This window comes from Canis lupus, chromosome 31 (genome assembly GCF_003254725.2).
Source record: "Canis lupus dingo isolate Sandy chromosome 31, ASM325472v2, whole genome shotgun sequence".
NCBI classification, from domain to species: Eukaryota; Metazoa; Chordata; class Mammalia; order Carnivora; family Canidae; genus Canis; species Canis lupus.
The window spans coordinates 38,594,107-38,618,166 of record NC_064273.1 but is presented as its reverse complement, the minus strand read 5'-3'; the positions used below and the strand labels follow the sequence as shown (position 1 = coordinate 38,618,166).

At 57.3% G+C, this 24,060-nt stretch overlaps 1 protein-coding gene across 5 annotated transcripts in view; it reads right to left on the bottom strand.

Annotated features, from left to right (window-relative positions):
* Window positions 1–24,060, bottom strand: part of ADARB1 (adenosine deaminase RNA specific B1) — a 137,379-nt gene that overhangs the window by 61,890 nt on the left and 51,429 nt on the right. For 3 of the 5 annotated variants that reach the window (XM_049104654.1, XM_049104657.1, XM_025462178.3), the window contains exon 2: window positions 20,968–21,107. The exons of 1 other annotated variant lie outside the window; for it this stretch is intronic. The gene's annotated coding sequence lies outside the window, so the exon portion shown is untranslated. Of the gene's footprint in view, window positions 1–19,251; window positions 19,274–20,967; window positions 21,108–24,060 lie in introns of those variants that run through there. One more of the 5 variants, XM_049104655.1, reaches the window with a different exon arrangement.

The window sequence follows — 24,060 nt, the reverse complement described above, 5'->3', positions numbered from 1 at the left end:
GACTCTAATGAGTAACGGTTGGATGGACAGATGGGTGGGTGGATGGACAGAAAGAAGGCTGGATGGCTAAACAGATGAGAGAAATGGTTAAGTAAATGAGTAGATGAACGGATGGACAAATAGATGGGTTGATGCATGGCTGATGGATGGGTATAGATGGATGATGGATGGATAGATGGATGATGGACAGAAAGATGGGTGGAAAGATAGATGGATGACAGATGGATAGATGATGAATGAATGGGTAGATGAATGGATGGGCGGATGGATGACAGATGGGTAGATGATGAGTGGATGGATAGATGAACAGACGGGTAGACAGATGATGGATGGGTAGACAGGAGAATGGGTAGATGGCTGGGTGGGCAGATAGATGAATAGATCAGAAGATGGACGGATGATGATGAGTAGATAAAGGAATGGGTAGGTTTATAAGTAGATGAGTTGATGGATGGGTAGATGGATGAATGGATGGGTGGATGATTGAATAGTTGGGAGGATGGGTGGATGGATGAGCAGATGGGTAGGTGGATGGATGATAGACGGATGAATGAGTGTATGAGCAGAATTGTGGATGGGTGGATAGGTGGATGGATAAGTAGATGGGCAGATGGATAGATGATGGATGGGTAGATAAATGATGAGTAGATGGGTAGATGGATACGTAGATGGGTTGATGGATGGATGAATGGGTAGATGGACAGATGAATAGATGAGCAGATGGGTAGATGGAGGAATAAATGCCATCCCACCCCATATCTCAGGCGGTCATAGCGCTTGCACCTCACAAAGAGTGCCCAGGGAACACAACTCATTTGTTACGGGGGCTCAAGTGCTGCATCTTCTGACGCTCTCAGCTTTCTCAAGATGCTGGCCCCAAAATGCAGCCTACTCGAGAATGGTTTTCCTACTGAAGAAAAAGATTCTAGAATGCACAAAGACGACATTTTGATGAGCATCCCCACACAGTGGGACTAATACAAACTGTTTTGAATTACAGCAAGGTCCCCCAAAGCCAACAATGATTCTTGTACTTTACAATATTTCCCCCCACTTAAATATTTAGTGATAAGGGGCCACGGAAAAAAAAAATTATGGCAATCCTAAATTTAGGGTTTTTAATAAAAATATCTTACAGTTTTTGCCTTTGCCTTAGTCTTACTTGTCCACTACAGGCCGTCCTGCTTTTTAATGCTGAACTAAGGGGACAGAGAGCCATGCTGCAGCCTGAGGCGAGGGCCTGTCACAGCCGCACCGAAGCCGCTCGGGTGGCTGGTGTTCCCTGGGATGCACACGGAGCTCGGTGCCCCTGACGTCTTCGGATCATGATGCCCTCGCTGCTCCCAGACACAGAGCTCTGCTGGACACACGCATCTTTGTAGACTCAGCAAGATGCTGTCATCATAAGATTGCTACCCCAAAGTCGGTTTCTTCTTCTTTTCTCTGCGAAGCCACACTGAAAACTGGCTCATCTCATTCCCTGAAGGGTTGATGGTCTCTGGCTACAGACTATCCCAGGAATGCTGAGGTGGTGACAACTGGGTCCTGGTCCTACCAGCGGGTGGGCAAGAAGGGGACGCCCAGGACGACGGGCTCCTTCACCAGAAGCATCTCTTCACCTAAGACACATTCTGTTTGGGGCACCCGGGGGGGCTCAGTGGTGGAGCGTCTGCCTTTGGCTCAGGTTGTGATCCCAGGGTCCCGGGGTCGAGTCCCACATCGGGCTCCCCGCAGGGAGCCTGCTTCTCCCTCTGCCTGCGTCTCTGCCTCTCTCTGTGTGTCTCATGAATAAATAAATAAATAAAATCTCTTTTTTTTTAAAAGCCATACTCTGTTAGTGAACTCACAGCATAGGAAGATGACACGCTCTCAACACCCTTTATAGCCACAATTCACCCCAAAGCCAAGAGCTGGTGATTTTTACAGTCACAGGCAATTTTTAAGTCTGGTGCTAAGAAAAAAATACAGATTTTTAATATTTTAAAACATCTTTAAAGGGCAACCCGGGTGGCTCAGCGATTTGGCGCCTGCCTTTGGCCCAGGGTCTGACCCTGGAGACCCGGGATCGAGTCCCACATCGGGCTCCCTGCATGGAGCCTGCTTCTCCCTCTGCCTGTGTCTCTCTCTCTCAAGAATAAATAAAATCTTTAAGAATACATATTTTAAAACACCAAGTTGAACCGGAGACTGAAATCAGCCGGTGTTGTATGCAAGGACGCTGTCGTCCGTGTTTTTAAAAGCAAACTATCTTAACATCGGCTGCCATAGCCTCGCTTTCTACAGACTGAATAGTTTTAAGGGCAGAGAAGTTGTCAGTGGAGAGTGGCAGCAAAGGAGGAGCCATCAGAGAGCATCTGTCTCAGGAGGAAAGAGCTTTCAACACCCGGAGCTACAAACTTCTAAGGCTTCATAAATATCTTCCTAAAAATGGACTTGGCGCGCTGAAGCTCAAGGGCCCCCTACCCGCGGGCGCCAGAGGGCCTGTGTGGCCCGGGGCCTGCAGGAGGCCGCCGCGCCCTGGGGGGACGAGGGGCAGCGCGGGGCCGGGGTCACAGGGCCCCCGACGTGCGGCTCGGCTGTCCGCAGCCCGGGGTAAAAGCCCACCCAGTTACCTCTCCTGTCGCAGCGTTTCTTGCGCCTCCTTTTGCAGCGACGGCCCGCGCTGCTGAGGAGGGTCCCCGCGGGCCAAGCCCCGGCGCGCGAGGCCATGCGGCCGGCGAGGCCACCTCTGCCACCTCCGCCACGCCGAGCGTCCCCTCCCCGCGGGCTCGGGAGCGGCGCCTCCTCTGTCCCAGGCTCTGTCAGCCGCAGAGTTAGGGCCTCAGAGCACACCAGCCAGCAGTGACGTGTGACAGTTAACCCTTCGAGCACTCCGGGCTCGCACCGCGGGCTCGGGCCCGGACGGCGGGGCTCCGTGCGGCCGGACTCCACAGCAACACCAGGCGCCGCCCTGAAAGGCTTCTGTCACCTTTAAGACGCACAGAGTTCCCGAAACAATGGGGACAAGTATCAGGAAAAGGGCAGCTGACAAAGCTGCAGAAAGCCCCGGCTGCCCCCAGCACACGGCAGGGCAGGCCCCCCGCGACACGCGCACCCCCGGCCCCTGCAGGGCCGCGGCCCCTCGGGCACCGCCTTGTCCCCCGGGCCGGGCGACGGCGTCTGGGACCCACACTTCGGGCCGGCACAGCACGACCCGCAGCCCTCGACGTCCTCCCGTCGGGCGGGCGCGCTGACCAGGCCCCCGGGGGACACCACCCCAGAGGGCGGCTCTGCGTCCTTGGAACAAGGGGCCACTGCAGCCAAGAGCCCTGCGGCCCCAGGGCTGTCCCCGGAGGAGTCGGGACGGGGGGAATGACGTCACTGGGGGCACTCGGGTGAAAGAAAAGACAAACTCATGAACTCACCCAACTCTGGATGCGAAGCAGGCGTGTCCTGCAGAACAAAGTCCCTTTCCAGCAGTGCCCAGCTCCTGTCTTCCTCTGTGTCACTCACAGGCACGCAGGGCCGTGCGTGGCGCCCGAGGAGCTTCCGCACACAGCAGCCCCTCTCGCTCCCACGCTCGGGTGCACGCCCAGACACACTCGGTGGAGCTCGCGATCCACGCCGGCAACCAGGCGGATGCGGACGCCACAACCACCACAAGGTCCATCCTTTATGAAACTGTTAAACTTGCAAGGTATTGAACTTAAAATTCAGCTTTCTTTAAATAACGTAGACTTAAGCGTTTGATAATAACTGTAATTTATATTATGTAACTTTTTTTTTTAAGATTTTTTTTATTTATTTGAGAGAGAGACAGAGCACGAACATGAGCAGGGGGCAGAGGCAGAGGGAGCCCAGGCTCCCCCCTGAGCAGGGAGCCCGACATGGGGCTCAGTCCCAGGACCCTGAGATCATGACCCGAGCCGAAGGCAGATGCTTCACCGACTGAGCCACCCAGGGGCCCCAGAACTTACTCTTAATGGATAATTTTGAAAATATATTTTCTGAAAACATGAAAAAAAATTACAGCATTTTGCTTTGTTATTTTGTAAAATTCTCACTTTGACAGAAATATATTCAAATTTTATATATTTTAAACGTAATTACGCATCTTATTTTTAATCCTTTGGATCAAGGATCAGTTTTAGACTTTGTGCTTACAAACCCATGGAGGTGGTCGTGGCCTTGGGGTTCGGGGCCAGGAGAGAAGCTTCCGGCAAAGGCTTTCCCCCACGTCTGGGGCAGATTCCTCTGGGAAGCAGAGAACACCTTCCTACAGTCGTCTGGGCTTGTGAGCCGGGTTTGGGGCTGGCGGTGGGGGATTACTTGGACAGTGACACTCCACGGTTCCAGGCCAGCCCTGCAGACCACCCCGTGAAGCCTCCAGGCAGCCAGCACTGGTGGCACAGAACCCACGGCCTGTCCCCAGGGAGGAAGGGGAAGGTGCTGCAGCAGGGTGCAGCCCCCGAAGCAGGCTCCTAGGAGATGCAGGAAGGAACCTGGGAGCAGGACAAAGAGGGGGCGGCCTGAAATCTGGCGGGGGGAGGGGGAGCAGCCTGGGGCCCCAGGACATCAGGTCTGGGCGTTGTCCATGTTCCCATCCAGGTGGTTCCCATGGAGAGTGCACAGGACCGATGCACGGGCCGGGGGAGCTCCTGTGGCTGTGTGGCCCCCAGGCTGGAGACGCCCCTCTTCTACGGCTGCTGTGCATTTATGATGCCCACAAAGGCCTGGCTTCAATTGTCCAAGATACCCTATTTTGGTAAAAGCAGCGCTTGGACGACATCAAACCACTTCCCTGCCTCCAGCCAGACATCGCACGCTTCACGACTTAATGGGACAAGCTGCCTTGGGTAGAGCCCTTGGCAGCACCATGCACCTGTGCCCGCGCTCCCGCTGGCTGCCTCTGCGACCTGGGAGCTTGGAGCCCAGTATAGGCCCCGCAGAGGGATTCCAAAGCAACCCCCGGAAGGAGAGCCAGGAAACTACAGAGGAAGCCATGAAGGAAAACGCAAACGTTCTTGGACTGTTTTAAATAAGAAACAAGAACGTTTCTCTGGACTCCTTTTATAATATAAGTTACTTGCTGTATTTAAAATCTAGGGATTTCCGCGGGTTTCTTTATTAATCATTCCCTCGCCACGCATCGAAACAAGTTAGGTGCCTAACCCTGAAAACGGCCACGCGCCGTGATTAACTGGGCTGCAGACACTGAGGATGAGCCAGAAACCCAGCGCACGTGAACTGACGGTCTGAGCGTCACAGCCTTCCCCCCCCCGCCACCCCGCCCCGGGGACCCTGCGGCACTGGCGCAAGTACCGGCCACGGGGACTGGCTCCAGGGGTCTCCTAGCGGGACCTGAGCCAAGGAAGCAACGGTTTGAGAGGAGAGCCAGAACTTCTGGCTGATCCAGAAGAAAGAGAACTTCTCTGTCTGATCCAGGAGAAACAGCTTAATGCAGTCGGGATCCTGAGCACTCCAGATCCAATCAAACACAGATTTTTTTTTAATTCTTATTTATTCATGATAGTCACACACACAGAGAGAGAGAGAGGCAGAGACATAGGCAGAGGGAGAGGCAGGCTCCATGCACCGGGAGCCTGACGTGGGATTCGATCTCGGGTCTCCAGGATCGTGCCCTGGGCCAAAGGCAGGCGCCAAACTGCTGCACCACCCAGGGATCCCCTTTTTTTTTTTTTTTAAAGGTAAATGATAAAAAGCTGTCTGGACGCTAGACTCCATATGATGAGACCTTCTGGAGAAATAATGCTCAAAGAAGTCAGGTAAAAACAAGGAGCATCTCCCCAGCTGCTATTAGAGACACTCACGTCTGTAATGTGTTCTCTTTCTGTGGGTTTTCGCTTGGGTCTGGTCTCTGCAGGAAGCTGAGCCCAGTGGTGACCCCTCGGGAAGAGGGGCCAGCTCCACTCTGGTCCCGCCCGGGCCTGTGCACCCACACAGCCCCGGCGAGGCCACCTCCAGGCCAGAAGAAACCTGGGCTTCCTCTCCACACCTCTGAGATGAGAAAATATGGTTTCTCCATCTCCATCCTACCTCTGACCTAAAGGAGACAAAATGTTTCACATCACACACACCACAATTTATAAAAAGTATATTCAGAGGATCCCCGGGGGGCTCCATGGTTGAGCCCCTCCCTTCGTCCCAGGGCCTGATCCTGGAGACCCGGGATCCGGTCCCACATTGGGCTCCCTGCGTGGAGCCTGCTTCTCCCCCTGCCTGTGTCTCTGCCTCTCTCTCTGTGTCTCTTATGAATAAATAAAATCTTTAAAAAAAAAGTGTATTCATAAAAAGAAAAATTTGCAAAGTGAAAAACTTGCATATATTTTAAATTCCTACAGAACGAATCAGATAAACCTGAAACCATAAGGCGGGGAAGCCGGGGGCCGGTGACAAAGGCTGTGTGGACTGATCCAAAGGCTCCCGGCTGGCGCACGGGGCACGTACAGGCTCCATGACGTGACCAATAAAAATCTAGTCCGTGTGTAGCTTCTCGAGAATCTATCAAAGTGGAAGCACACCAAGACCACAATGCAAGAGACATGCTAGCATTAAAACTTAATTTGGAAATTACGGTTAATGTTGTGAAAGACGCCGTGGTTTGTGCGGAGAGCCTCCGCTGCTGCCGTCCTGGTCTGTGCGTCCTGGTGTCCGACGTCCTGGGTTGGCTGCGCCGCGTCCCCAGTGGAGGCCGTTGTTCTGATGCTTTATTAGATGCTGTATTTGCCTACTTGGCTTACAGGCATCGCAGGGAAAATCATCGTATCTGTATCTCCCTTACGGCCTCAGGGAGAGACGGCCCCTCCCCAGGGCCGGCCAGTGTTTAAAGACAGCGAAGGGCTCGGCCAGGAGTGTGTCCCTCTTGTGCAAAGAGCCCACTCACTTGAAGCCAATGCTCCCTCTGCTCTAGATCATTCCAGGGCCAGGTACCAGGCAACCAGAAACCACGCGTAGCCCAGAGCCTGCCACCGTCACTCCAACGGCCGATCCTAGGCTGTGGAACCCGTAAGAGAGGCTCTGGCCTGCCTAGGCCTTCCCATTGCTCCTTCCTGCCCCCAGACCGAGACTGGTGCTCCCGGTGCGGCCCCCACCCCCCGCCTCTAAATGTGCGTAATCAAGGCACTGGTCTCCCTCCCCATGACGTCACAGACGGCAATCCCAGGGGACAGGTGGGACAGCAGTACCGTTCTCAAGACTGGCCTGGTTGGACGATGCCAAGTCGCTTCGTTCCCTTTGACCCAGGGGCCATGCGCGGGTATCACACAAAAGGCCAGCGCATGGCCTGCGCGCCCTGACGACCTGCTGCTCTGTGCTCGCACAGGAGGCTGATGAAGCGGCAGCTCTGCACCCTCCCCCTCACCTCGCACCCTGATCGTCGTTCCCTCATCACGGGACACAACGCAGCACACAGCAGATCCTCCTGGTGCAACAAGCGCCGCACCTTCTGCCTTCTGGGAAGCCGGAGAAGCTTCGACCCTGACGGGGCACATGGTGCCCCGGACGCAGTGGGCCTGCGCCGCGGCCCAGGGCCGAGCCCCCTCGTGATGCTCCCGGGGTCCAGCAGAGGCCCCAGCTCTGTGCTGTCTCATTTGTTTCTTCCTCCTTCCCAATTCTTCTTACCTTTAGAATTATTTAAGAGAAGCATAAAAATAGAAAGCCTGGTTCGTGAGAATCAAGCAGCTCACGGCAGACCGGCAGTGATTGAGTGCACCGACACGGTCTCTGCAATGATTAAACCGACAGTTTATTAGGAAATACTTCGAAGATCTCTTCTCCAACTTTAAAAGTCCATCCATTTCTGACTTCAGCTGCCACATCTCTGCGAGTTAATAGCTGCGGAATTCTAGGAGAATGTCATAAATAGCCGTACACCATTTAGCATCTGACATTCCTGGTGCTTCATTAATTTTATTTTTATCTATGTCCTCAGAGTAAAGACTCTGAAATTTTATGTTCCTAGAATATTAATTAATGAAAAAAACCTCTTAAAAACTGTTTTTGTCTTACAAGAAAAACAAGGAGTTAATTCCATTAGAATCCTAAACTCTGTGAATTGAGTCCGTTATTAATTATGACATAGAATCGGCACATGCAAAACTGCAGCGCTACTTAATATTAAGGCGCCTCAGAATCATCTGTTAATAAGAAACACAGCAAATATTCGTTCGTTCATTCAACTAGTAGTGAACACCTGCTCAGTGAGGGCGAGGACTGAGCCAGGGGCTGGGCTGCAGGGGCTGGGCTGCAGGGGCTGGGCTACAACGGCTGGGCTGCAGGGGCTGGGATACAGAGGCTGGGCTGCAGGGGCTGGGCTGCAGGGGCTGAGATGCAGGGGCTGAGATGCAGGGGCTGGGCTGCAGGGGCTGGGATACAGAGGCTGGGCTGCAGGGGCTGGGCTGCAGGGGCTGAGATGCAGGGGCTGAGATGCAGGGGCTGGGCTGCAGAGGCTGAGATGCAGGGGCTGGGCTGCAGGGGCTGGGATACAGAGGCTGGGCTGCAGGGGCTGGGCTGCAGGGGCTGGGCTGCAAGGGCTGAGATGCAGGGGCTGAGATGCAGGGGCTGGGCTGCAGGGGCTGGGCTGCAGGGGCTGAGATGCAGGGGCTGAGACATAGGGGCTGGGCTGCAGGTGCTGAGACGCAGGTGCTGGGCTGCAGGGGCTGGGCTGCAGGTGCTGAGATGCAGGGGCTGGGCTGTAAGGGCTGGGCTGCAGGTGCTGAGATGCAGGTACTGGGCTGCAGGGGCTGGGCTGCAGAGGCTGGGATACAGAGGCTGGGCTGCAGGTGCTGAGATCCAAGGGCTGGGCTGCAGGTGCTGAGATGCAGGTGCTGGGCTGCAGGGGCTGGGCTGCAGGTGCTGAGATGCAAGGGCTGGGCTGCAGGGGCTGAGATGCAGGCGCTGGGCTGCAGGGGCTGGGCTGCAGGGGCTGGGCTGCAGCAGTGATCACAGCACAAGAGCATCTGCCCTCACTGAGCTTCTGTTGCAGGGAGGCCAAGATGGGTGACGGGAGCACCGTGAGCCATCAAATGGCCTCATATGTCCGAGCAGGGTGGGTGTGACCCGGAAGGTGCCTGAGGGCAGGAGGGCAGCGGCGGGCCTGCTTTCCCATCTGGAGAAGACGACAGTGAAGGCACCAAGGAGCCAGGACGAGGCACCAGGAGCAGAGCGGCCGGAGGGACACAGTCAACGACTCTGCGGCGGCCCCGGCATGGCCCGGGAACAGCCAGGAGGCCAGGCTGGCAGAGGCTTGACCAGGCGGTCCCCCTGCCCAGGAGTTCCAGCCTGGTCCTGGCCAGCGTGAAGGACAGATGTGGGGCGAGGGCTGACGCACGAAGCCCACTCAGGAAAGTGGAGCAGACGCCCAATGGCTCAGGGCAGGTGATGGCAGAGGCCAGAAACCACCACCCCGGACGCAGGCTGCAGCACAGGAGACAGGTGGCCGAAGGGGACAGAAGACACTGGGTGGCCATGGGCTGTGGCCTGGGAGCGTGGAGACCTGGGAAGACCATGGGGGGGGGGGGGGGGGTCAGGAGCCAGGGGCCTGGTTTGCCGTCTGCAGCCAGAGATGCCGCAGACCACCAGGAGGAGATGCTGGGCGGACCCAGGGTCCCAGGCTGACAGGGGTGTGGGTGGGTGAGACCCCAAGCCCTGAGAACAGATGGAGCCCAGGAGAAACCAGGACCGAGCCAGGACTGCTGCTCCTGGACGGGGAGGATGGGCAGGGGGCTGGCGAGGGAGCAGCCACTACGGCGGAGTGTGGAGCACGCGTTTACCGAGTGACCGTCACCTACACCGCACGTGGACTGGCTCACTTAGACGTCACCAAATGTCAGCAGGGGAGCCTCTGAATGTCTGCCTGAGGCAGCCTGCAAACAGCCACTCACTCTGCTCTACAGCGACCAAGGATGTGCCTCAGGTCTCTGTGAGTGGAGCTGTGCAGTGTCCAACCCATACAGCCGTACAGTGCGGCCGTGATCAGAGCTCGGGGGTCACCAGCACGAAGCCCAAAGCAGGGCCCGCTGGTGGAAGGCCCACCCCACCGCCCAGCAAGTTCCCAACGTTGTGCTTCCTCCGAGTCCTCAGGACCACACAGAAGGCAGTGACGACGCACACCCCAGGCTCGTGGGGCTCAAGGGAGGACCGGGTGCGGGACACGTGCCCACCTGGGCTCCGCCTGCCATCGTACCATCAGCACCGCCGCTCCGTACACGGAGCCTCCGGCCGCAGGGGCAGAGCAGCTCACCCGGGGTTACACGCCGGCAGCGCCCGCGCCCGGAGCCTGGGAATCGGGGCCGAGCTCTTCACTCCCCTACGAGCTGCCCAGTTGGAGCACACGCGACGGCTCGGCTTCATTTTCTTATATGTTCCGACTCCTTACAATCTTAAGTCAAAATAACATACACGCAGTTCTTTAACACGTCTCTATTTCCTACGTGAAAATGGGTTCAAACAGATGGAGATAAGAATAGTTTACGTCTACTTGCAAAACTCCTCCACTCAATTAAAATCGTAAATTCAATTAAGCTTTTCCCGTTTTCTTCTAAGGTAACTGTACCAAGGAATTTTAAATTAAAATCAAAACCTACATTTCTCAAATAAATATAGCAGATGTTGGATTTGACAGGAAAAAAAAAGGCACTTGAGTTGAAGGTCCTAAAATTAGCTCCAAAAACCTAAACAACCTAAAGCTAAGGAAGCAGCCACAGATGGCGGCCCACAGATGGCTCAGGTGGCCCAGAGATGATTCAGGTGGCCCAGGGATGATTCAGGTGGCCCAGAGGTGGCCCTGGTAGCCCAGAGATGGCTCAGGTGGCCCACAGATAGCCAAGGTGGCTCACAGATGGCTAAGGTGGCCTAGAAATGGCCCAGGTGGCCCAGAGATGATTCAGGTGGCCCAGGGATGATTCAGGTGGCCCAGAGGTGGCCCTGGTAGCCCAGAAATGGCTCAGGTGGCCCACAGATGGCTCAGGTGGCTCACAGATGGCCAAGGTGGCCCACAGATGGCTCAGGTGGCCCACAGATAGCCAAGGTGGCCTAGAGATGGCCCAGGTGGCCCAGGGATGATTCAGGTGGCCCACAGATGGCCCTGGTAGCCCAGAAATGGCTCAGGTAACCCACAGATGGCCAAGGTGGCCCAGAGATGATTCAGGTGGCCCAGAGATGGCCAAGGTGACCCACAGATTGCTCAGGTGGCCTACAGATGGCCAAGGTGGCCTACAGATGGCCCAGGTGGCTCAGAGATGATTCAGGTGGGCCCAGAGATGGCCCTGGTAGCCCAGAGGTGGCTCAGGTGGACCACAGATGGCTTAGGTGACCTATGGATGGCTCAAGTGGCCTACAGATGGCTCAGGTGGCCCACAGATGGCCAAGGTAGCCCAGAGATGGTTCAGGTGACCTATGGATGGCCAAGGTGGCCTACAGATGGCCCAGAGACAATTCAGGTGGCCCAGAGATGGCCCTGGTGGCCCAGGGATGATTCAGGTGGCCCAGAGATGGCCCTGGTAGCCCACAGATGGCTCAGGGGGGCCACATAGGGCCAAGGTGGCCTAGAGATGGCCCAGGTGGTCCAGAGATGATTCAGGTGGCCCACGAATGGCCCAGGTGGCCCACAGATGGCTCAGGTGGCCCACAGATGGCCAAGGTGGCCCACAGATGGCTCAGGTGACCTACGGATGGCCAAGGTGGCCTACAGATAGCCCAAGTGGTCCCGAGATGATTCAGGTGGCTGAGAGGTGGCCCTGGTAACCCGGGGGGGGCTCAGGTGGCCCCTGGATGAATGCTGGCAACAGGGAAGAACTGCAGTCCAGCAGGCTGGGCTATCAGGGAGAGCTCTGAACTCTCGCCACACTAAGAAAAGTCTGAAAGAGATACTATGATCAAGTCTGAGCATGAATTGGAAACCAACCCGGGGGATGCAACTGATAGCCACGGTTTAAGGAGGAATCTCTGTAAAGATGACTTTCTAAGCACCCTTTAAAAACAATGCTTACTATTACTGATTATTAAGAGACAAAATAAAACATGAACCTTTTGAAACATAAAGTAAAACTCATCGGTCCCTCAAAGAAGAGAAAGTGGCTTTACTCAATCAGGACCTGAAACCCCGTGGCTAACTTCACGTATTGATGAACGACTTAGGGCTGTCTGTGTGTGTGTGGATGAGAAGCAGCATAAACAGAAGCGCGGACAAGCAATGGACAACGTGGACAAAAACGCTGGACCTGATTGAAAACTCACGCAAGAGTCAACGGAGAAGAAAACAGCTCAAAGGGGCTTAGAGACGCGGCGCCTGGACCCGCGGAGCGCAGAGCCAGAGGCACGCGGTGTGCAGGCCCGAGGGCCGGAGCACGCAAACCAGGACGCACTCAACGTTACGACGGAGGAAAACGTCCCAGAAATAAAGATCCTCATCGGCCACCGGACAGCCCCCCCCATGCAAGGAGGAGGGGATGAAAAGCAGAGAAAACTCTCGTTCTTCTCAGCATCCTACTGAGGTTCAAGAACAAAGGAATCTCAGGGAGTCCAGACCGGCACAATCTAATTATTGAGGAGACAAAGTCAGGCCGGAGGACGGCCGAGCAGTATTAGCGAGTTTTCTGGTTCCCACTGAGCTGCTGGTCAGCGGTCGCGGGCAGGGGGGGGACGGTTCACCCTTGCCCCGACCCCGCGTCTTCCCGGGATGACCTCCTGGTCCCGCTCCGTCCTCCGCGCGGCGCCGCAGCTCCTTCCCGCGGCTGCAGCGCAGGGGCCGCTCCGGGGTCAGGGGACAGAGCCCCGGCCCTCCCGGCCGTACCCGCCGGGTTCTACTTACCACCACACGCTCAGAACTTGACGGCACAGACTAATTTTTTTATTTAGTTTTTGCGTTTTATCTTAACTATTCTAAAATAGTAGAATCAAAAGACGATGTTACACGTAAACTATAGGAGCAGGATAACAACTGTCTAAATGCTGGGACACACGGAATTGCGCCCTCCGATTCCACGACACGGGCAAGCCCCCCGCGCGGGCTCAATTACTACTGTGCAGCTTATAAAGTGCCCGGTAACATGCAATTCACCAACCGCGTCCCCCACGGAACCACGTCGGCGGTAAGCGCTCCACACCCCCAGCCCAGGGTCCGGGGACCAGCCTCCCGGGGTCCGGGTCAGCACGGCCGGGAGACCGCAGCTCCAGGGGCTCCAGGGGCAGGACGCGGTTCCCAAGATAACCAGCAGAGGAGCGTAGCTGCCGGGCCTATCCCCGCTGCCCAGCCCCGCGCCCTCCCCTCTGGCAGGGGTGCGACAAGAGTCAGACGATCGCGTCCTCGGTGTCCCTTGTGACGACAGCCAGACACATGACACGAGACTTCTGGAATGTCCTGGTGAAAGGGACAGACGGGCAGCACTGCCTGCCCCTTCCCACTTATTCCTGCCTTGAATACAGATGAGACGGCTGGAGCTGCCACAACCACACTGCAACCATGAGGGAACGCTGAGGACCTCGCCCCCTGACGTGCTCGTGCTCTCAACCACCTGCAGCAAAAACCTACCTCTGCAATCCCTACTAGGACGTAAATGAATCCCGGCTCAGCAGTTTAGGGCTGACTTCGGCCCAGGGCCTGATCCTGTGGATCCAGGATCGAGTCCTGCATCGTGCTCCCTGCAGGGAGCCTGCTTCTCCCTCTGCCTGTGTCTCTGCCTTTCTCTGTCTCTCATGAATAAATAAATAAAATCTTTTTTTTTTTTAAAAAAAGGAAATAAATGAATCCCCACTAGTGTAAGACACTATAGGTCATGTGTTCTGCATCTTTCACCCAAAAGCACTCCTAAACACACTATAAGGCCAGGAAAGTGCGAAGTGAGCTCAAGTTGCCTGCCTCTGAACTGAAGGTCAACAGACGACATCTAAAATTTATAAACCAAAAAAAATAAAAAAATAAAAAAATAAAAAATAAATAAAATTTATAAACCAAGAATAAAATAAAATAAAATAAAATTAAATTAAAATAAAATAAAATTAAAATAAAATAAAATTAAAATAAAATAAAATAAAAAATAAAATAAAATAAATAAAAAAATAAAAAATAAAATAAAATAAAAAAATAAAAAAATAAAATAAAATAAATAAAATAAAATAAAAAATAAAATAAAATAAAATAATTAAAAATAAATAAAATAAAATAAATAAAATAAAAAAATAAGTAAATAAATAAAATAAAGTAAAATAAATAAAATAAAGTAAAATAAAATAAATAAAATAAAATAAAATATAATTAAAATTTATAAACCAGAAACCAGCAAGGTCATTATTTAGAGACTAAAGTACGGTGGGGCCTGCGGCCGTCTTCACCCCAACATCCACGCCCCCCTTCCCCCGTGGGCATAGCACCCGCGTGGCCAGCCAGCAAGCATGACATTCCCAGCCCTGGTGCGTCCCGTCGTGGTCATGTGACAGCAGTCGTGTGCACTGGGATGAACACGCGCAAACCCCTGGGGAGACGGCACATGTGCACCCTGCCGCAGTGTGGACAGCGCTCGGGCCCAGGCCCCCTCCACACCCCTGCCCTCCCCCACGCCCCTCCCTCCCCCACACCGCCGGCTGCTGGACCCCGCGGCCCCCTGCCCACGTCGCCTGGAGAACAGCAGGAGACCTGTCAGGCCCGGGCTCCACCTGGACCGCCGGCCACCTCCCTCTTGCCCCCGCTTTCGTCACTGCAGCTGCAGAAGCCACTGTCCCACTAGGTTACAGAGGTTACAGCCTCCCCAGGCCCCCCGGAGCCGCTCTGCAGTGAGCATGAGACCCCCACCCCTGCTCCTTGAGGCCCAGAGGGCACCCCCGTGCTCAGCCCCCGGATCCCAGGAGCAGGAGGGCGGCTCACGGCGCCCCAGTTTCTGTGCACAGCTGTGCTGGGGGCGCCCGGCACCTGCTAGAACCTCGCGGCGGGCCTGGCGAGGGGCCCAGGGCCCATCAGCTCCCCTCCCTCCTGGAGCGGCAGCCGCCCACACGCGTGCTGGTCTTTCCACCAGTCCCGCCCTGGGAAAAGCCTCCGTGGGCACAGAAGGAACGCGGAGGAGAGTACAGACGTCCCTGCCCCCACGGACACGCGGCCGCTGCGCTCCGTCACAGACGACCACGGGTTTCCCGTCACCCCCGAGCGCGGCCGCGAGAGGACTGCCAGCCACGTCCGAACAACCACAGAGATCCGTGGTTTCCCACCCAGCAACGTACAGGCCCCTGAACTCCCGTCGTACTTTTGTGGCTAATGATGTATTTTTTTATCCTTTTGGAAACGTAAAGCCACAGCACATAAAAACTGGGAACACAACCACTTCTTAGAAATATTTCAAACTTGATACTGTTTAAACTAAGTTTTACTCAGATTTTTTCCATTTTTTTTGGATGGAAAATAATCCCAAATCACTACTGTGCTGCTCCCGCCTCCCCCGGCCCCAGCAGGTGGCCTTGCCCACGCCCCAGGCCCACTGCTGCCCCACGGGGTCTGGAGACGAGAAGCCAGGCCCTCCTGGGTGTGCTGCCCCCTGGCCCCGGGCCCCTCCCCAGCACCGTCCACTCCCACCAGGCGTCAGCTGCTCAGGGACCGTCCATCCTGTCCCACCGTCACCCCCGGGGCCTCGGTCAGCACCTGCCATGAGAGTGGGCCCAGCGTGCAGCCCCGATCTGTGTCTGACGGGGCCGTGGGCTCCACAACCTGCAGTCCCAGGTGACAAACCCCGCAGCTCCGGGCCTCACTGCTGCAGACACAGACTCGCCCATCCGCACCGTCCTGCACCCTCCCTGAACCTGGCGCGTCTGCAGCTGCCGCTGGGACGCTGGGCGTGGGCTTCACGCACACCAGGAGGGGCCTGGGAGACCTGCTTGCACGCGGAGCAGAAGCCAGAGCCGGGCCAGCAGGAGGCCTGTGGAGGCCCCAGAGGCCCCGGCCCGCCCGCGGCTCTGCGTCTCCCACTCCTCCTCCAGCTGCAGGCGGCCTGGGTTCTGGGCCCTGCCCGCACCAGCTGCAGGATGGAAGGGGTGAGGCTTCCGTGCATGTGTCCCTCAACCCATCCTGCTCCCGCCAAGCGCCACTGTAGCCGGTGGCCTCGACTGTCCAGGCATCTTGGAGTGGAGCGCTCAGCTTTGCACCCCCAGCCCGCGTCACCCAGGACCCTCCCTGTGGAATGTGAGGGGATGCAGAGGACTGGGGACGTCCCCGAGGCCCCTGCTGCCCCCGTGCTGTCACCTGACCTAGCCGGCTCCCATGTGTCTGACCAAGGGTGCAGGTAGACAGCGGGCCTGTGGGCTCAGGGCAGCCCCTCTGGTCTTGGCCCCCGACCCCACAGCCCCGTCCCACAGCCCCCTCCCCGTGGCCTCACTGTGAGCTGGGTTTCGCCAGCTTCTGTGTCCCCAGCCTTCTCCATCCTCAGGACACTTTTCCTAGTTGGTCCCGCTGTGCCGTTCCCCTACGTCACCACATCCTGTAGGCCACCCGCACCCGTTCATGGTGCTGGGGTCCTGGTACCAGGCCCGCTGTCAGGAGGGCGCTCTGTGAGCTCGGAGCCGTAGGCAGGGGGCCTCAGGTGCAGGGACAGCCCCTGGCCCAGGGAGGCACCGTCGGGGCGCAGCCGTCCAGGGGCCCAGACGAGGGGGCCCGGTCAGGCCCCACACGGCGAGCTCACCCCGGCCAGCAGGGCTGCAGCCCTCCCTGCAGAGCCGCATGGCGAGTGGTCCAGGCTCTGGCCCGTGCTGCTGCCGCTGCTTCCCTTACGGTCCTCACAGATGCAAAAGCCATTCCTGGAGTGGGACTCCGGCCTTGGGACCCCCGGCCACCTGCAGGGGGGCTCCACCCTGGCTTCCGGGGTGTGCAGCGGCCGAGGCGCCCGGGGCTCGGCTCTTTGGCTCATCGCCTGCACCCAGGAGGGCCCTGAGGAGGTGCCACCCTATTCCTCACCTTCACGCGTCCATCACAGGGTGACGGCTCTGTCCTCTGGCAGGTGGTCCACGTTTGCTGGATGAATGTGCACCTTTCACGTGTTTATTAGCCACGTAAGCTGCGTCATCTTCTATGAGAAAACTATGCAAATGTTTTGCCCCTAATTCCACTGCACTGTCTTCCTTATTGACCTGTGAAAATTTTCGTGTGTTCTAGACTCTGGAAACTGAGCCAGGCCCCATCAGCCAGGCTCCTCCCTCAGGAGGCCCCCATCAGCTACAGGTGTAGCAAATTGTCTTCCCAGTGTGTGGAACTGGCTGTGGTGTGCACACCCTGTATAATCCCCTCCCCTTGATAGGTGGAGCTGTGACTATGATGGATACACCGTAATATAAACTGAAGGTTTACAAAGTTAAATCCCTACTCAGCTGACCCTGCATCGTGGGTGGGCCTGCCCTAAGCAGGTGAACCCTTAAGGGTCACAGGAAGTGACGGTGACACTCCCACAGCCAGGAAGGGGCCAACTGCATGTTGTGGACACGGCCACTGGGCCAGGAACACGGGGGGTCCCAGGGATTGGAGGCCCCAGCCCTGCGACCACCGGAGCTTGTGGGGGAGACCCCAGAGCTTGCAAGACACTGCGGCTAGTGAGCCACTATAGTTGCAGGTCCTGCTGATGGGTGTGCAGCAACAGACCGCTGACCCGCAGGTACGCTGACTACCGACGGCTCGAGGGTCAGAAGCCGGGGCCACAGCTCTGAGCGCACCCCCCGGACAGCCGTCCCGTCCCAGCAAGGCAGGGCACTGGCCCTGGGCTCACACGTGCACGTAGGCACCTCCCCACGCGGGATGTGGCCGGCACTGTTTGCAGCGAGCGGCGGCACCCGGGGCTCGGGCGGCCCAGGACTCTGCCTTAGGGAAGGAGACGCCGTGTCAGTGGCATGCGGCCCTCGCGGCCCAGGAGCCAACACCTGCGCTGAGGCACGCTCCTCCCTCCCACCATGTGGGTGGTGCCCACCCCTGCAGGGACCCGCTGTCCCTCCCCTGCCTAGAGCTGGACGGGACGGCCGCACAGGCCGACCAACACCTGCAGGGTCAACTCCGAAGAGGCAGCTCATTCCCACAGACCTTCCAGGAAGTGGGTGTGTGTCCCGTCCCCCTGCACAGGGCAGGGCCTGCCCTTCCTTACCGGCCCCACCCCTGCCCACTGCACATCCAGCTCAGCATCCTGTTCCAGAGCAGGAGTGCCGGTGAGAGCAGCTGCATGCCCTGCCACTGCGGAGTGCGGGAAGAGCAGCCCGCCTCCTCTCAGCGGCTGCCCTGCATCTGCGAGCCCCCAAAACACAGCCGCAGACACACCATCCCCACCAGCTGGATGCCGGGGGACACACCATCCCCACCAGCTGGATGCCGGGGGACACACCATCCCCACCAGCTGGATGCTGAGGTACACACCATCCCCACCAGCTGGATGCCGGGGGACACACCATCCCCACCAGCTGGATGCCGGGGGACACACCATCCCCACCAGCTGGATGCCGGGGGACACACCATCCCCACCAGCTGGATGCCGGGGGACACACCATCCCCACCAGCTGGATGCCGGGGGACACACCATCCCCACCAGCTGGATGCCAGGGGACACACCATCCCCACCAGCTGGATGCCGGGGGACACACCGTCCCAGCGGCTGCTCTGTGCTGGGGTGCTTCTGGCCCCCTGCGGGCAGACGGCAGTCCGGCAAACAAGGAGCCTTCCTGCACTGGAGGGCTGACGCCCCGCGCGGGCGGCGGCTCATGATCACCCAGCCCAGACCCTCGCCGCATCGTTTCTCCATGTTTTTAACACACACCCGTAGCACCACGCGGATGCCGGGAGGGGAGGACCAGCTCCTTTCAGAAGTCTGCCCTGCGCTGTGAGCACCCGGGGAGATGCCCAGGTGCGCACCGCCCGCGGACTGGGGCCCAGGCATGTGCTGACTCACGATGCGCTAACGTCTCTGCCCGGCCCTCCTTCTTGAGGATATGGTGCGAATTAACAAGGTCGTGCCGCCTACGAGCGTCATCCAGAGCACGATGGAGGAGCTCACGAGTATCTGTTACAGAACAAACGTCTGCGTGGGTCCAGTCCCCGGGCCCTCTGCAAGGGGAGCAGCAGGGCAGGTGCCCCAGGAGCACCCCAGGAGCACCCCGACGGCCCCAACTGCAGCAGACACAGGAGACTGCATCTCAGACATGTCCCTCTGGGAGGACGGGGACCGTAGCCACCCTGCTGGAACTAACGTGAAGTGACCACTGCAGGGCTGCCGGGTGCCTCGGGAAAGGGCCGCAGGGCGCGCCTACCGGTGAGGAGAGCTCCCCCCGCAGAGGCTCGGTTCAGCTGCAATGTTTCATGTTTGCCTCTCCTTTCCAACCACTCTGAAAAAGGAAAGTTGTAATACGTCGGACCGTCGCCACGATTCTTTGTGCGATAATTATACCTCTAGCAGTTGTCAAGTCAGTAAATGCAGACCTACTGGATTTTTTTTTTTTTTAAGATTTTCTTTATTTAATCATGAGAGACACACAGAGAGAGGCAGAGACACAGGCCGAGGGAGAAGCAGGCTCCATGCAGGGAGCCTGATGCAGGACTCGATCCCGGGACTCAGGGTCACGACCTGAGCCAAAGGCAGATGCTCAACTGCTGAGCCACCCAGGTATCCCAAGAAATACGAAATTTCTACTCTGCAGCTAGAACTAAGGGACAGCTCATAGAAGGAGACCCCGTGGGTGGAGGACCCCATGGAGAGGACCCCGTGGAGGGAGAGGTAGCTCCCGGTGTTGCAGTATTTATAATTACCAGGCCTTTCATTCTGCTTTCTCGGCACGTGCTTTGGAGCCCTCCTCTGGGCCTCGTTATTGTTTGGACGCCTTTAAGGACAATTTATTTCTGCAAAGGATTATAAATAATTCACCTCCCCAATGCACGCATTACATAAAAATCCTTGCCATCTCACGTATATGGCACGATGAACGCGGCCGCTCGCTGCCATGGCATGAAAGGTGGTCACAGACGGCACGACTCCCAGCGGAGCTGAAGGACAGCGTTTCTCGCAGCCTCAGGCAGCTGTGCGCTGCTCACTACCTCTCAATATCCCTCCACTAATCCTGCTCGCGAGAGCCGGCTGCAGGGAAGCCCACCCCACTGGCACAGCCAGGGGCCAGAGCCTTAACTCTGCCCTCTCCGGACGTTCCGGCTCCCCTGCTGCAGAGGGGAGTGCAAACCCTCCCTACCCCCTGGGAGCTAGTGTCCTTACATCCCTGATTCCCTGATGGGTGCAGACACGGGGCCTTCCCAGGCAGCTGCGGGTGACAGCAAGCACCCCCACCGACGAGCCCTGCACCTGCACCCCCAGCAACGGTGAGCCCCACACCTGCACCCCCCAGCGACAGTAAGCACCCCCCAGCGACGGCGAGCCCTGCACCTGCTCCTGCCGGCCTCGCCCCAGACGCCGGGCACCTGTCCGCACCTACAGAACGAGCGAGCGCAGTCGCACCCGGCCGCCCCCTGCCAACCAGCTCCTCATCCTTCTTCCCCACAAGACTCCCGTGAGTGTTGAGAACTCTCCTTTCTGGAAGCAGTCACTCTGCAGGCCGTAATCTCCCATGGTGCTAACTTAACGGCGACTTTAAATTTGCCCCGCACCCCGACTTCTCTCAAGAGCAGATGCTGAATCACGTGACAGTCACCAAAAAATCAAGTACCAAACACGTTTTCTTGTAACCACCTCAAAGGCAGTAACAGAGTAAGCAGCTCTGCAGCGAGTGTAGCTGAGCACCGGCCGGGAGCCACGGCCGCCGGGGGGCAGCAGCACGCTGGCCGCGGCCCCGCTTGCAGGTGGCCTGGGCCCGCCACACCCGGAGAGAGGCAGCAGCGCGACCCAGCACGATCCAGCGCGGAAGTTACTCAATCAAACACACTCGAGAAGGCAAAAGGCTTTAATTACTCCCTTTACAGCGAGCAGAGGGTACTTTCTAATCAGTCAGAGGTGAGCAGATTTTTGCAGGTGTTTACCTTACCTTAGATTAGGCTGGTGTCTGCGTGTGCTGGGACCCGGGCAGAGCTTCCCTGGGCGCAGGCCGGGCCGGGCGACCCCGAGCGCACGGGTGTCCCTCGGTCCCTTTGTCAGCCTGCCGTGCCCAGCGGGAGAGGCTTCACTCTGTGGAACAGAAAGATCCCATTACTTTGCCTTTTCGACACGTCAGATGTGAATTCTAATAATAAATACCATTAGTTAAAGATCCTCTTCCTAAATACAGGCTTAAGTCATTTTTAAAATACTTGGGCAGGGATCCCTGGGTGGCTCAGCAGTTCAGCCCCTGCTTCGGCCCAGGGCGTGATCCTGGAGACCCAGGATCGAGTCCCACGTCGGGCTCCCTGCATGGGGCCTGCTTCTCCCTCTGCCTGTGTCTCTACCTCTCTCTTTCTCTCTGTGCCTCTCATGAATAAATAAAAATAAATAAATAAAATATTTTTTAAAAAATAATAAAATAAAATAAAATAAAATAAAATAAAATAAAATAAAATAAAATAAAATAAATAAAATAAAATAAAATAAAATAAATAAAATAAAATAAAATAAAATAAAATAAAATAAAATAAAATACTTGGGCAGCCCTGGGTGGCTCAGCGGTTTAGCGCCACCTTTGGCCCAGGGCCTGATCCTAGAGTCCCAGGATCGAGTCCCGCGTCGGGCTCCCTGCATGGAGCCTGCTTCTCCCTCTGCCTGGGTCTCTGCCTCTCTCCCTGTGTCTTGTGAATAAATAAAATCTTTTTTAAAAAATAAAATAAAATACTCTTATGCTTCCCTAAAGCAGATACACACTAACGAGTCACACCCGCACCCCAACCCTCCCAAGAGGCAGGCATACCCGCACCCTCCGGCCCGGATCTCCGCTCCCCAGCTCCCCAGCAGGCTAGTGCAAACACAAAACCCGCCTGCTAGGGACGGAGGCCTCAGACGCACTCCCGTGTGGACCGATCACAGTCTGCATCACGCGTGTGGCCCGCCACTCTGGCTGCGTACAGACCTCACGAGTGCACGGATGCACGCCTCCCCGCCCTCCGGCCCAGCCCAGAAGCCCAGGCCACGCGTCCGTCTGCAGGCAGAGCGTGTGAAACATCTCCGTGCCACTTCCTCTCAGCAGAAAAACGTCAACTCACAACTCATTAAAGAGAGTATTTCAACATGCTTATGTACTGACAAAACCTAAATATGCCACGTTAACATTTTCCTTTACAAAAACAAACCGATATCCACCCGAGGGGAAAGTCTACGGTGGGGCTTCTCCAGCACAGAGCCGCCAGCCAGCATCCACGGGAAGAACGAGCGGGTCTCTGCGTGGGCGCCCAGAAGACCAGCAGGGAGTGTAGACAGGTGCTCGCTGAACAAGGGGGGGCCCCTAACCGTGCAGACTCGGTGTGGTCACCACAGACCTCCTCGGGGCCCCGGGGGTTACAAGTGGCCAGTCTCAGCCCCTCCACATCTCTCAGCTGTGACTCGCCTCAATTCATCCGTACCGTGTGTCAGCAGGTGTGCGAGGACAGGTCTGAGGCACGGTCCCCGTGTTGTACGCTGCTGCCCCCAGCTCCAGTGGGAACTCACAACAACGACCTATTAGCCTGGGGTTACAGGTCACACGACTGTCCTCTCCAGCACGGAGGCTTCGAGGCTGAGCACACAGGTCCATGCACATGGCTGCTGACCCCATCAGCGCCCCTGCGGACCTACCTCCACACCCAGGCGAGGAGGATGAAGGAAACGGCCCCACCGTGTACCCCCCCAATCCTCAACGCCACCCCCACCTGGTCAGTGATCCTGCCAGCAGCTCCTGACCTGGCTGGAGGGTGTGCAGGAGACACAGCAGCTCCCCTAACAAAGAACGAAGAACAGGACACGGAGCCCCCCGCGATCCAAGGAAGAAGAAGGACGATGTGCGAGTCAGGTCAAATGTCACTGTGCCAACCAACGTCCACACAGGCCACAGATCAAGGGAAACACAGGGAGCACACGACCAACATCCACAGAACCAGGTCCTAGTGTCCAGATGGCGACCTGCCAGCCCAGAGTGGAGACAGAAGTCTGACCCCTGTCGTCCACTGGAGGAACCGTGCCAGGGAGGGACCAGGGACAAGGCTCAGGAGGCACCTGGGACCAGGAGGGAGCAGGGACTAGGAGGGACCAGGGACCTGGAGGGACCGGGGACCAGGAGGGACCAGGGATCAGGGGGGCCAGGGACAAGGCCCAGGAGGGACCAGGGACAAGGCCCAGGAGGGACTAGGGACCAGGAGGGACCAGGGATCAGGAGGGGCCAGGGACAAGGCCCAGGAGGGACCAGGGATCAGGAGGGGCCAGGGACAAGGCCCAGGAGGGACCAGGGACAAGGCCCAGGAGGACCAGGGACCAGGAGGGAGCAGGGACCTGGAGGGACCAGGGACAGGAGGGATCAGGGACAAGGCCCAGGAGGGGCCAGGGACAAGACCCAGGAGGGAGCAGGGACCAGGAGGGAGCAGGGACCAGGAGGGAGTAGGACCAGGAGGGACCAGGAGAGAGTGGGACCAGGAGAGACCAGGGACCCGGAGAGACCAGGCCCAGGGGAACCATTCTGAAGACAGCCCCGCAGAGCTGACCCAGGGAGCCGGACTGGCGTGGGGAAGGGTTCTGCAAACTGTAAAGCTTAAACAAGAAGCACCGGAATGGTGTGACAGGAGCTGCCACATGCCCAGGGGACTGCTGCGTTGTGGGTTCAGACTGCAAGAGGCAGCCTTGGGACACCACCTGGCCCTGCGGCTGCATCGCTGAGCGCCTCCAGGTCCTGCCACAGTGACGCACAGGATGGCACCACGAGGACTGAACAGAGCAGGGGTCACAGAGAGCTTGGCCCGGTGACAGTGAAAGTCACAGCAAGAGCACGACAGGCGGTGGGCAAAGACGGAGGAGGCTCCTGTCGCAGGGGCAGCAGGGGACCGTGGCCGACAGAGAGCGGGGAGGAGACACACAGAAGCCTCCGCCCTGAGGGCAGCTGCGTCCCAGCACGCCACGCACGCCACGCACCCGGGGACGGACGACCAAGGACAACCAGAAGAGTCTCTGCCTGTCTGGAAGCTGGCGG